The sequence below is a fragment of the Ceratotherium simum genome, chromosome X, assembly GCF_057802395.1.
Source record: "Ceratotherium simum simum isolate JZ-2026a chromosome X, ASM5780239v1, whole genome shotgun sequence".
Classification (NCBI taxonomy): domain Eukaryota; kingdom Metazoa; phylum Chordata; class Mammalia; order Perissodactyla; family Rhinocerotidae; genus Ceratotherium; species Ceratotherium simum.
In genome coordinates this window covers 102,792,777-102,805,065 of record NC_141940.1, presented here as the reverse complement: position 1 = coordinate 102,805,065, position 12,289 = coordinate 102,792,777, and the positions used below count along the sequence as shown (strand labels likewise).

Genomic DNA, 12,289 nt, shown 5'->3' with positions numbered 1-12,289 from the left:
ACAATGTTTTTTTTTGCAAAAAAGAAAAAAAGAAAAATTAGAAACACAAGCTAAGAAGCCAATTTCAGTAACAATAAAACAACTTTAACTGAAGGGCAACAATTTCAGCCAAATATTATTTAAGACATTATATGTTTTTTCCTAACAATGTGGATACTTTACATAGTACTCCATGGTAGGAAAATTCAAAGACTCAAACTTTTCATTATTACACATTTAAAAATCTCTCAGAATGATTTTGCTCATTCTCATGGCTAGACAATTAATTTAAATAATCCTTCTCAATAACAATTATATATATTGTGGAATTGGTAAAGAAAAAAGAGTATTCAGACTTTGCCAGGTGAATAAGTTTTACTTAGTTTTTTCATTCAAGGAAAGAAAAACAAAAGTAAACATTGGATAAGATCTTATTTCGGACTTAAATTACTTTAGAATTGGACCCTAGGGAAATCAAAGCCAATGAAACGTTCTTGTCTTTGCTCTGTATTTTATATTGGGGGCAGTTTATCATATTTTTTTCCCTTTTCTTTCAGACTGGTAATAAAGTGGCTAGCAGTGAAAAAAACCCAAGCTATATTATTTTTGGAAAATCAGACTAGTAATGTTTTTCTACTTGGATATGGAACAATGTTTCAAAGTCATTAAGAAATATTAAATTAATATTAATAGTGCTGAACACTGTAGTGTAAGATAGCACATGGTAACGGCTAAGACCGGAAGTTCCTGAGTAAAAATACCTGGGAGAGAATCCTTCTCCCTGCCTTAGGAACTCTGTGACCTTGCGTAAGTTACTTAACCTCTCTAAGCTCCAGGTCTTCTCCTCAGTAAAGGAGTGATAATGACAGAATCAATGTCATAGGGGCAGTTGTGTAGATTCAATGACTAATACAAGAAATGTACACAGAACAAGGCCAGAAAAATAACAACGACAACATTAGCACAGTTCCTGACACTGGTAGGTAATAATGCTAGGAATTATAATTTTGATAAACACCTGATAAATGAGAAACACAGTGATGAACAAATATGGTGAGAAGTTGGAGATAAGGAGTAGAAATATGTGAAATATTTGGGGAAAACTCAGTCAAAGTTCTGTGTGCGGCGCCATATTTACTGGAGGGGGCTGAACTTGCTGGTGCAAATTAATACTAAATACCAACAGACAGCTAGGTTATCAAAGGTGGGTGATAAGGGGTAAGGAATGTGTCATCTAGTTTATAGGGGATGGCGTCTGGAGCCTACACATCCAGAAGACCAGTAGCAAAGAAATAGCAGACTGTATAGTTCAGAAGAGAAGCTTTGAGGGAAAGCTGCAAAAGACAACATCTCAATGGGAAACCTGAGAGGCATGGACAACAAGGGAATTGCTCTAGGAACATGAGAAAAATGTGCCATGTTGGCATTCTACTCTGAGGTGGCCACAAAATACTTTTCATGGTTGTATCACTTTCTGCACTTTTAAGGTTGTCTTTTTGTTAGAGAAGATGATGAAAGGAATGCCTCCTGTCTTTCAAACTTCCCAGGGACAACAAGAGGTTCCTACAGATGGAAGAAATAATCTTGAACAAGGCAGAAAGAAAAAAAAAAAGTGAGGTGTCCGAAAAAAAAACTAATGCCAAGAATTAATGGCTGAAAGACAATAATACTGAGGAGATAAAGAATAAATTGTTTCTTGAAGCTATCTCACTCCTCTGAGGCTCTTTCTAGAAAGAAGGAAACAATCTGAAGCAGAAATAGCATCTTATGATCCAACAAGCTGGTAGGACAATGCATGGGAGCCAACAAGATCTAGAAATCTTAAAAGGGATTCCAAGAGAGGAGCTGAATCTGAATCCCTGGAGAGGATGTATGGGTGAGCATTAAAAGAGAGATAAATTAAAATATCATTGTAGGAACTAACTGTAGAAAGACTGGCTGACTAAAAAATATGGACAAATTGTTCTCAAAATAGATACACAATAGATACTGGGGCAACATACAGTAGTTTGGAAGGATTTCAAGTTTCTGGGAAGTGTCAGACAATGCCTTTTTTTTTTTTTAACTTGGCTTACTGAAAATTTGACCCTCAAAAGAGAGCAAGAATGAGATTTTTTTCTCTAAACTTACTTCTGACCAATAAACAAGAAATGCCTAATGAAGTGGGAATGATCACGTCATCTTAAATTTCAATAGAGGGAAGAAAGAGAATGCAGAGAATTATTAGACTTCAACTGTTTTCCGGAAAACACATTTGAAAAAAAAAAGTCTACTGAAACAAAGGCTACAGTCAGAGACTGAAAAACAGAGAATGATTCAAGATGATTAAAAAGTACAAAGAAATGACATAGGGATGATAATATCACAAAATTCTCCAAGGAGGAAAAAGGAAGACGTATCACCAGGTACAAGGTCAGCTGACACAGATTCAGAGGAGGGTTGAGTGGTCAAGCAATGCAGCCATCTCTGCACCAGTCCTAGGCAGATGATCTTGTTTAGCGACCAGTCAGGCTGTTCATTGCTGGTCTCCTCTCCTCCAGCATCCAACATCCGAAAACACCTCTATACCGGTGGGAAAGGGAGGGGCAATTGTGTCCCTCTGGCTCACTGCTCTATCGCTTGCACCTCGTACAGGTCCTGGAATATAGTAGGTGCTCAATGGATGTCCTCCAAATAAATGAATGAAACTAACAAACAAGCATATGCACAGTGAGCTTTTCAGTAAATATAGAGGCCTTCTACCCACGGTGAGTGCTAAAAGGTAAAAAATCCCTAAGGATGGTTGCTCGAAGACGAGAACACAGAACATGCTGGGGTTCTTGCTGTTTAGATCATTTTAGCTATTTTCAGAACAAGAAAATAATAGAAGAAGAGCCACTGCTTGGGGCAGACAATGGAAGGTAAAATATTAAAGAGAGAAAATAGAACCAACCAATTCTTTTGTTCCTCACTTTTCTATCAAAGAGGAAAAAACAGAAAAGAACACTGAATCAAGAAGGAGATGGTAAAACAGACTATCTGGGGCCAGACTGTTGGATTTAAATCCTTGCTCTGCCATTTCTTACCTGTGTAACTCTAGGCAGGTTACTTAACCTCTCTGAATCTCCATTTTCTCCTCTGTAAAATGGTGATTATAATAGTACTTCTCTCACAGACAGTTGGCCTTACCATTTCCTGGACATACAACCTTGGACATTTTGAGGTAAGAGATTATACCATGCTTGCTAAACAAAACTTTTCTGAGCCTTAGAGTATTCACCTGCATAATGGGGAAAACAGTACCAATCTCATGGAATTGTTCTAAGTATTTTATGAACTGATATATGTAAGTCACCTCCTAGCATTCTTCTAACAGTTAGTAGGTACACTGTGTGGGGGATTTTTTTTTCTTCTCCTTTTCCTTTTGCTGCTCAATGTTTATTGGCTACTCACTTTTTACATTAGCATGGCATTCTGGGCTCTGTGCTCTTTGAACCAGACTTCACACTCCGGCCTTGTCTCCCTCTGTTCGTCCCATGCTCCCCCACAACTCAGTCTCTGTTGGCCACTCTCCAATTAGCACAGGCCATCTCACACTTGTGTGCCCTTCCTTATGCGCCATACACTTCTTGAAAACTCTTCCTTCCTCAGACAAAAATCTCATTTCCTCTTTAAATCTCAACTCTAGATTTCTGTCTTTTTTGGAGGACCAGGACAAATTTGTAACTAAAAATTCTACACGAGGCATAGAATTACACAATTCTTTTGGGTCCTAAACACTTTGAAGTCTTTAACATTTTATTACTTAAAGCTAACTATCACTAGGAAGAACAAAATCTTGCAGCATTATTAGGTTTGGGGATTTTTTTTTGGTATGTGGCTAGAGGAGAGCTGATAGTAATTGAGAGCTGGATTCTAAACTTAGAAACTTTGGGAATTCCTAGGGAATTCTTATTCCTACAGAATAAAGTGTCATAACATAAAGTAGAAAGAGGGTAATCTCCATCTACTGCACACATTTTATTAGGGCCAATTCTATCTAAAACCCTATTTGAAATATTTCATTTTTCCTAAAAAGACTTGCCTCCAGATCCACCCATGTATTTTTTCCTCATTTTTTTTTAATTAAGCAAGATGTTTTAAAGGAGAAATTTTGAGGTCCTGAGAACATTTACCTTATTATGTATACCACATTGACTCATCCTGCATTTTCACATACCTTTACTTTTATCTAAAAAGAACAAATGAGGTTCTTTCTTTTCCACTGTCATGTTACTAGAAACATAAGCAAATCACCTCATTAGGTAAAGTGCAGGCTGGTCAGATCTGTAAGGGGGCAGTTTGAGTGGTTTTGCCCAGACTGAGCAACTGAATCTTGACTCTAAGGGTCAGGCAGGGATATTCAGTCATTCCAGGGGAGTTTTCCGTTAACTCCATAATTTAAAATATGCAAAGAGGATTTGTTGAGAGTTCTCTCAACCCACCATCCTGATCAGGTGAGGAGTTAGGATATATAAACAACTACACAGAATCTTAGATACAAAGTTCTGGGATGGGTTTCCAGGTTCTCCTCTCTCAGGAGCATGCGGAATGGCTTCCCCTCCAGCCAGCGGGGATCCTTTTCTCTGTGCCCCATTTAATGCCCCCTCCCAGTCTGATCTGCTTGTCTGGACATCCGCCCTGCCTCGGGCCACTGTCTAGGGTCACAAGGAATTGGCCCTGGGAATTGCTGCTTCAGATCTCAGCCTCTCCAACCACCGCAGAGATCAAGGCTCTTCATCTCAAGTCTGTTGGAGAAAGTCTCTCTTCCAGCGTGGGGTCACAACGGAAGATAGTCCCTTATGGTGTCACCCTATTAACCATCCCTCGAGCAACAGATGCTGGTGTCTTTCTTGCTTAATCTGTTCATGCCAGAACCACATGTCTCATAATGTATATAATTAAGCCAAATAGATAGATACACACATCATATATATGTGTGTATATATATATATGTATAGATAAATGTACACACACACTCACCTAAAGCCTGTATAGTCTGACTACAAATGATTGTAGCATAACATGTTTCTCAAGCACTCATTAGAAAGTTAAAATAACTCTACTAAAAATTGTGTTTTCCCCTCCATAGTTAAGCAGACAGAAGAAAGTCAAGCTCAAAATAGCAGAAAAAAATTGAGTTTGGCATACCAGAATAGTAGCATGAATAACAGTAGGTGTAATATACTATTGCAAACCATAGCCTTGCTCTGCAAATTTTGTTAATTAAAAGGTGTTGGCTTTAGGAAGGAACTCTCATTTTTTTCAAAAGTGTTTGAAGAACATTTCTCTAGTCTAAAAATTTAATTGGTTTCAGGGGTACGTGATTAGTCAGACTAACAGCTTTACTTAGAGCTTTAAAGGAGCTACTAAATCTTTCGAAAAACACACACACAATGTGTTTGGCGTACTTCCTTTGAAGTATTCACACGTGGTTCTTCTGTAATTCACAGGTCTCCTTTGGTTGATAAGAAAGCAAGAAGCATATATTCCATTTCTAGCTTTGTTGTATGAATGTGGGTAACTTTCTTGTTTTCTTTACTTTTATATTTGAAAAATCAGTTAACTGACTAAATGATAAATTATTGGACTCCTACTAGCAAAAATATCTAAAAAGTATCATTCTCTATACGTGGTCACATTGCATTACTGTTTAATACCATGAAATATAGGAAAGACGTTCAGCTACTTCCATATCACCAATAGATAAAATAACTGTTCTCCATATAAGCAACATTGGGGAATATTTTTCAGAATATTTGAAAGGATGGCATGTAGCTTAATGAAATATGTCAGAGTTAGAGAGTACATCTTAACAAAATTAGAAATCACGTATGGACTCCGAAAGAAAAATCTATTGTGTGAAGGCGAGGAAGAACCTCACTTCTTCCCTCTAAATATTTGTAGTCTGTAGGTACAGGTGTAAAAGTAGAAACAAATGTTATGAACCCATAAACATTTATTTTTGGCTATATTCTTTCTCATAATTCTAAAGAGGAATAAAATATATGACTCAGCTGTCATCAGTTATTCACATTTTAGCACAATAAGGGCTTGTTCTACACATGGGCAAGGCCTAGAGAATTGGAACTCAAGGACTCATGAAAACAACTGTGTTTTTGGATTTCAGAAAAAGAAATCGTTAGGTGTGGGAGCCATGGACTTTTAAAGGTCAGTGACGTTACTTTACTTCTTTTAATGGATTCTTTCCTGCTACTAAGAATATAATCCAAAGAAGAAATATTTGCTGCTACTTGGAAGGAAGAGAGATTACCACCACTACTACTCGCATCAGCGTAATTTCCTCAGGGTTTCCTACGTGCCAGGCAAGGTTATTTATAAGTCCTATTTTATTTAATTTTTACCAAACAATATGGAGGGTAGGTATTATTCCCATTTTACCAAAAGGTAAAGTAACTTGCTCAGGATCACACTTCAACAAGTGGCAAAGCCAAGACAGTGTGCTTAACTACTACACATATTTCTAAGAATGATCTCATCATCAGATACTTTTCCTACTTGTCCCACTCGATATGCAGAACTTATGAATTACTCAAATACTTTTGATTCTAAGAGCTATAGTTTACAACATATGGTACCCACAAAATACATATCACATCTGTTTTAATTATGGAGAGAAGATCGTCTTGAACTAGCCATAAAAATATGGATTATAGCGATCATGTGCATCCGGCTTCCTCCCACAAGTTAAATATTATTCTTGAGGAAGATCTCCAACCTGACTTCACCCAAACATGCACCCTTCCTTCACTAACTTGAAGACAGAAATAACTCTCGTCTTTTCCTTTTTTAGTTTGCATTTTCTAAGTGCCCTTCTATAACTCACATTATGGGCATATCACATTTTATTCCACTTTGCTTTACTGCGCTTTGCCGATATTGCGCTTTTTACAAGACCCTCCTTAGGAGTCGCAAAAAGGTATGAGTCGCTGAAGGTTCAGATGATGGTAGCATTTTTTAGCAATAAAGTATTTTTTAATTAAGGTATATACATTGGTTTTTTAGACATAATGCTATTGCACACTTAATAGACTACATATAGCGTAAATATAACTTTTATGTGGACTAGGAAACCAAAAAATTCGTGTGACTCACTTTATTGTGATATTTGCTTTATTGCGGTGATCTGGAACTGAACCTGCAATATCTCCAAAGTACACCTGTATATGAATTCGTCCTACATGCACTCAATAAAAAGTAGGGTTTCTCAACCTCAGTGCTATTGACATTTTAGCACGGATAATTCTTTGGTGTGGGTGGTTGTCCCGTGCCATTGTAGAATATTTATCAGTATCATTGGCCAGAGCACCTTCCCAGTTGTGACAACCAAACATGTTTCCAGACATTATCAAATGTCCCCTGAGGGGGAAAAAATTGCCTCTGGTTGAGAACCACTGATGGAAAGGGTTTTCAATTTTTCTCTCTCTCAGTCTCCCCCCACCCCCACGCCCGCCCCGTGTGTGTGTGTATGGTTTATATACTTAACATCTGTACTGGACATCCTTTATGCCTGTTCAAGTTTATACTCTCTTATACCCCAGAAGTATAGGTTAAGTGAAATTGTTAAGTGCTTTTCTGATCTACACGATATTGGGCAGGTACTGAAGAAACAGTAAACACTGGAAGCTATAGCTACCAGGGAATACTGAATAATATTACACAGGAATTGTCTTGGTGATAAAAATGAAAGCATCTCTGATAGAGGGTAAATGTCCACAAATTCTTTCCCTTCCTGCATCCACACCCTTGTAAGGAGATATTCCAGATCCTCCCACCATGAGCTGTAGTATATTTCTCCACTCCTCGAATATGGGTTGGCCAAGCAACTTGTTTTGGCCAATGGCATATTAGTAAACATGACACAAGCAAAGTCTTGAGAAATGCTTGGGCATTGGGCTATGCTTGGAACCTTTTTACTAACATGTGAACTATGCTAGCCTACTGAATAGTGATAGGCAAGTGGCTCTATCGTTATCATATCATAGGTATCTATCTATACCATTAGATGAGACACCCATTGCCTCATCTAATAACCAAGTGGCAGACACATGAGTGAGGCCATCAACTACCAGCTGACCATGAATACGTGAATGAGCCCACCTGAGACCAGCAAACGAATCACCTAGATAAGCCCAGCCCAAAGCAGACCCAAAAAATCGTGAGCTAAATAAATGATTCTTATTTTAAGCCACTACATTTGGGAGTAGCTTGTTACACAGCAACAGGTAACTGATAGAGCATCAATTTTTACCTAGTAAAGACTTACATCCAAAACAAGATTTAAAATGCCCCTCCCATTGCTGCAGAAATAAAACAAATGCTGATCCAGCAAACGGAACACAGCTAGGAAAGAAATAGTCTTCAAGTTCAAGTGTGAAAGACGGAGAACTGAAGATGCATGTAGTCATTCTATGATGCCTGTAAATCAGGCAGCTAGCATTTTACAGGATATTTGAAAAGCAATGCCTTTAGCAGTAGAAATTCATTGTTAGTGCACTTATAACTTTGCAAATAAGCAAAGTAGAGAATGTAAAAATGAGAGCCATGAAACAGGTAGCCCAGTGCAGAAGACAAGAGGAGAAAAGCCAGACTAGACCATAATAAAGACCATGCTATTCATGAAGGATGATCACCAATTCCAAAACTGGTATCAGAATAAAATCCATACATCCATTTGGGTATAACCAGCTAGAGAACATTATATAGTTCTCATTACAGAAAATGTATTGCCATTCTTCCTAAAATTTTAGCACCTTAAAAAATTCCTGAAGAATCCAATCTGTTGCTTGTTTGTTTGTTTGTTTTTAACAGAACTACTCCTACCTGAATATTAGAGATAAGATTCTGAAGTTAAGAATGAGCAAAACCAGGTAAGCAGTGTTCTCTACAGAATTCAGTCTAAATGAGTCTCATATTTATTTGAGTAAGCTGCATTTTTACCCTAAGCAGCAAAATAACAAGTAATGAATTTTTAAAGTTGTTATATATGTGCCAGGCCCTCACAAGCCTCACCCATGAGATGAGGTAAGCTACATGAGGTAAGAATCAGATTCACCTTTTTCTTCCTCATCAAACCCAGTGCAATGTCTGACACATAGTCAAGTCTCAACCAGCATTTGCTGCTGTTATCAAGGTTAGAATGAGGCACAATGTAGTAAGCAGAGTCCTTAAGGAATGGAGAGAGAGAGAGAGAGAGAGAGAGAGTAAGAGAGAGAAAGAAGAAGAAGAAAGAAAGAAAAAGAAAGAAAGAAAGAGATTGCTTCAACAGAGTTTCAGTCTAGAGTTTCATCAGGCAGAACAAAGACAGAGGAAACATTAGCTCCAACATAAACGAAGCAGTATTAAGTAGTCTTAAAATGTAGATTCTTTTGGTCTGAATTCATAACAATACCTTACATTTGTATAGAACTTTGAACAGTATAAAAGTGTCTTTTTAGTAATTTTCTCCATTGATTCCTCACCACAACACTCTGGTGCGGGCAGGGAGAGCATCATTACTACCAATTTATAGGAGAGCAAACTAAGATTTGAATAAATTAAAATACTTCTCCAAGATCAAAATCTACTAAATTAGATGGAAGTTTCCAAGCAATCTATATTTTAAGAAGGAAGGCTCTGAGTTGAGTGATTAAAAAGGGAATCATGAAAAACAAATAATCCAATTAAAAAACCTGCAAAGGACTTGAATAGACATTTCTCAAAAGAAGAGATACGAACGGCCAACAAGCACATGAAAAGGTGCTCAACATCACTAATCATCAGGGAAATGCAAATCAAAACCATAATGAGATATCACTTCACACCTGTTAAAATGGCTGTTATCAAAAAAAAAAAAAGAGAGCAAATAAGTGTTGGTGAGGATGTTGAGAAATTGAAACCCTTGTGCATTGTTGGTGGGAATGTAAAATAGTGCAGCTGCTATGGAAAACAGTATGGAAATTCCTAAAAAAATTAAAAATAGAATTACCATATGACCCAGAAATCCCACTTCTGAATATATATCAAACAAATTGGAAACAGGACCTTGAAGAGATATTTGCACACTCATGTTCATTGCAGCATTATTCATAATAGCCAAGAGGTGGAAACAACCTAAATGTCCATCAACAGATGAATGGATGAAGAAAATGTGGTATATGCATACAATGAAATATTATTCAGCCTTAAAAAAGAAGGTAATGCTGTCATATGCTATAGAGTTTCAGTTTTGCAAGATGCAAAAATTTCTAGAGATCTGTTGCATAATAACGTGCACATAGTTAACACTACTGTACTGTATACTTTAAAATGGTTAATACAGCAAATTTTATGTTATGTGCTGTTTTTTTTTTTTTTGGTGAGGAAGATTATCCCTGAGCTAACATCCATTGCCAATCCTCCTCTTTTTGCTGAGGAAGATTGGCCCTGGGCTAACATCCGTGGCCATCTTCCTCTACTTTATATGTGGGACACCACCACAGCATGGCTTGACGAGCAGTGCGTCAGTCCACACCCGGAATCCGAACCTGTGAACCCCAGGCCACTGAAGTGGAGCGTGTGAACTTAACTGCTATGCCACCGAGTAAAAAGCACTGTTATGTGCTTTTTACCACAATTTTAAAGAAAGGAATTCATGGACCAGGCAAAGTGGATTTTTTTCCTTCCTTTCTGGGTTAAGAAGATTTAAGAGAGATCTTTGAATATCAAAATAAAGACTTTCCTATAAATAACAGTGACTCTGATACATTAAGGCCCAGTAACAAACAGCCAATTTATTTTTCTGTCATTACTCCTCTTCCTTTGCATTGTCTTTGTAACCTTTGTGGGGTAAGCAGAATATGCCAATACCTATCTGTGGTGGATACTGCGGTGCTCCATCTAGGTTCTCTTTTGCCGTTGATGGATCCACCCCCCAGATACTATTAATAATGACTGCTAATGGATCACAGCTGCATCTCTCCTTGGGGCCTGCTCTTGGTCAGTGCAAGGATACTAAGTCCCAGCCCACCTGCCTCAATTTAAGACAACTCTGAAGGATGAACCTAGGTCCAGTGCTCCCTGTCAGACTGGCTTAGGCTACAGTAGCAACTGCATTGTGGGTCAGCCTATCTCTCTGCCCAGTACTGCCTCCTTCACCTCCTTGCAGGTGGATCTTCCAAGAATACTCCTCAATAAACCTTCTGTATGCAACTTTTTGTCTCAGAGACTGCTTCCAAGGAATCCAGTCTAAGACAGCATCCCTTTAGTCTATATACATAAAAGTTTGTTTCTAATACATAAAAGCAGCATGAACTTTCCAGCCATTCAGTCCGGGAATAGTACTATTTATAATTAATTATTTACTGGTATTACATGTTATATAACTCAATATTCAATTGAATGCCCTGGAAAATGACAAAAAACATGCAAAGGATTGGCATATTTATTGCTTAAGGGCTTAGAAAAAGTTTTATACTCTTTGGTTATACCTGAGTTTCAATTTATCATTTGAGTTGCTGTTTCCTAAGTGAAATCTGAACACATCCTATAACTAAAACACCAAAGAGCTTGAGAAATCCCAATAGTGAAGTCTTGAACTCTGTCTCCATAATGACATTGGAAATGTAAGCGCTATCTTCTGTTGGTTTGAAGTGATTGTGCTGGGCTAGAGCTAGCTTTTCAAGTTCTGGGTCAGTAACCACATTATGAACTGCAGGTATGGCAAACACACTAACTGAAGCAGTGAAGCTGGCTCCATCAAAATAAATTCATGTTTTCATTTAACTAGTAGAAAAGCACACCATACGCCCACAAGTGCAATAACTACCAACTATACAATAGGAACCAAAAATCAAAGGTAGGCAACAAGTACCAATTACATAGGGAAAATTGCTTGTGACGAGCACAAAAATAAGATTATGATGTCTGTTTTTTTAAATCATGCCTACCAAACCATCTCAAATTCCTTTTGAAAGTAGAAGAGGTAATCATAAATAAAAACATTATTCAATGGTTATAAATCACGCTATTGAAATGGCAACACTCCCGGGAGCATTAGCGTGACAGTTTTCATGCACGTACTTGAATCTCATTGTCTTAATCCTTTGGATGAATGGGTCTCAAATTAAGAGTGTCAAGAGAGCTTGGGAAAGCTGTGAGTCTACAGTTTATGGTTTCTGAAATAGGAACATAGCTTACTTTGTTTATTAAAAAAAGATCTGTGAAGCAGTACTGTTGCAGAGTCGGTTCATTCTGAAGCTCTTATTTTTGCTGCTTAAGAACGGAAAATTCAATCAGATCAGGGTTAATGTTA

General features: G+C 37.6%; 1 protein-coding gene across 4 annotated transcripts in view; it reads right to left on the bottom strand.

Annotated features, from left to right (window-relative positions):
* Positions 1–12,289, bottom strand: part of LOC101392552 (dystrophin) — a 760,070-nt gene that overhangs the window by 624,217 nt on the left and 123,564 nt on the right. The window lies entirely within an intron of this gene.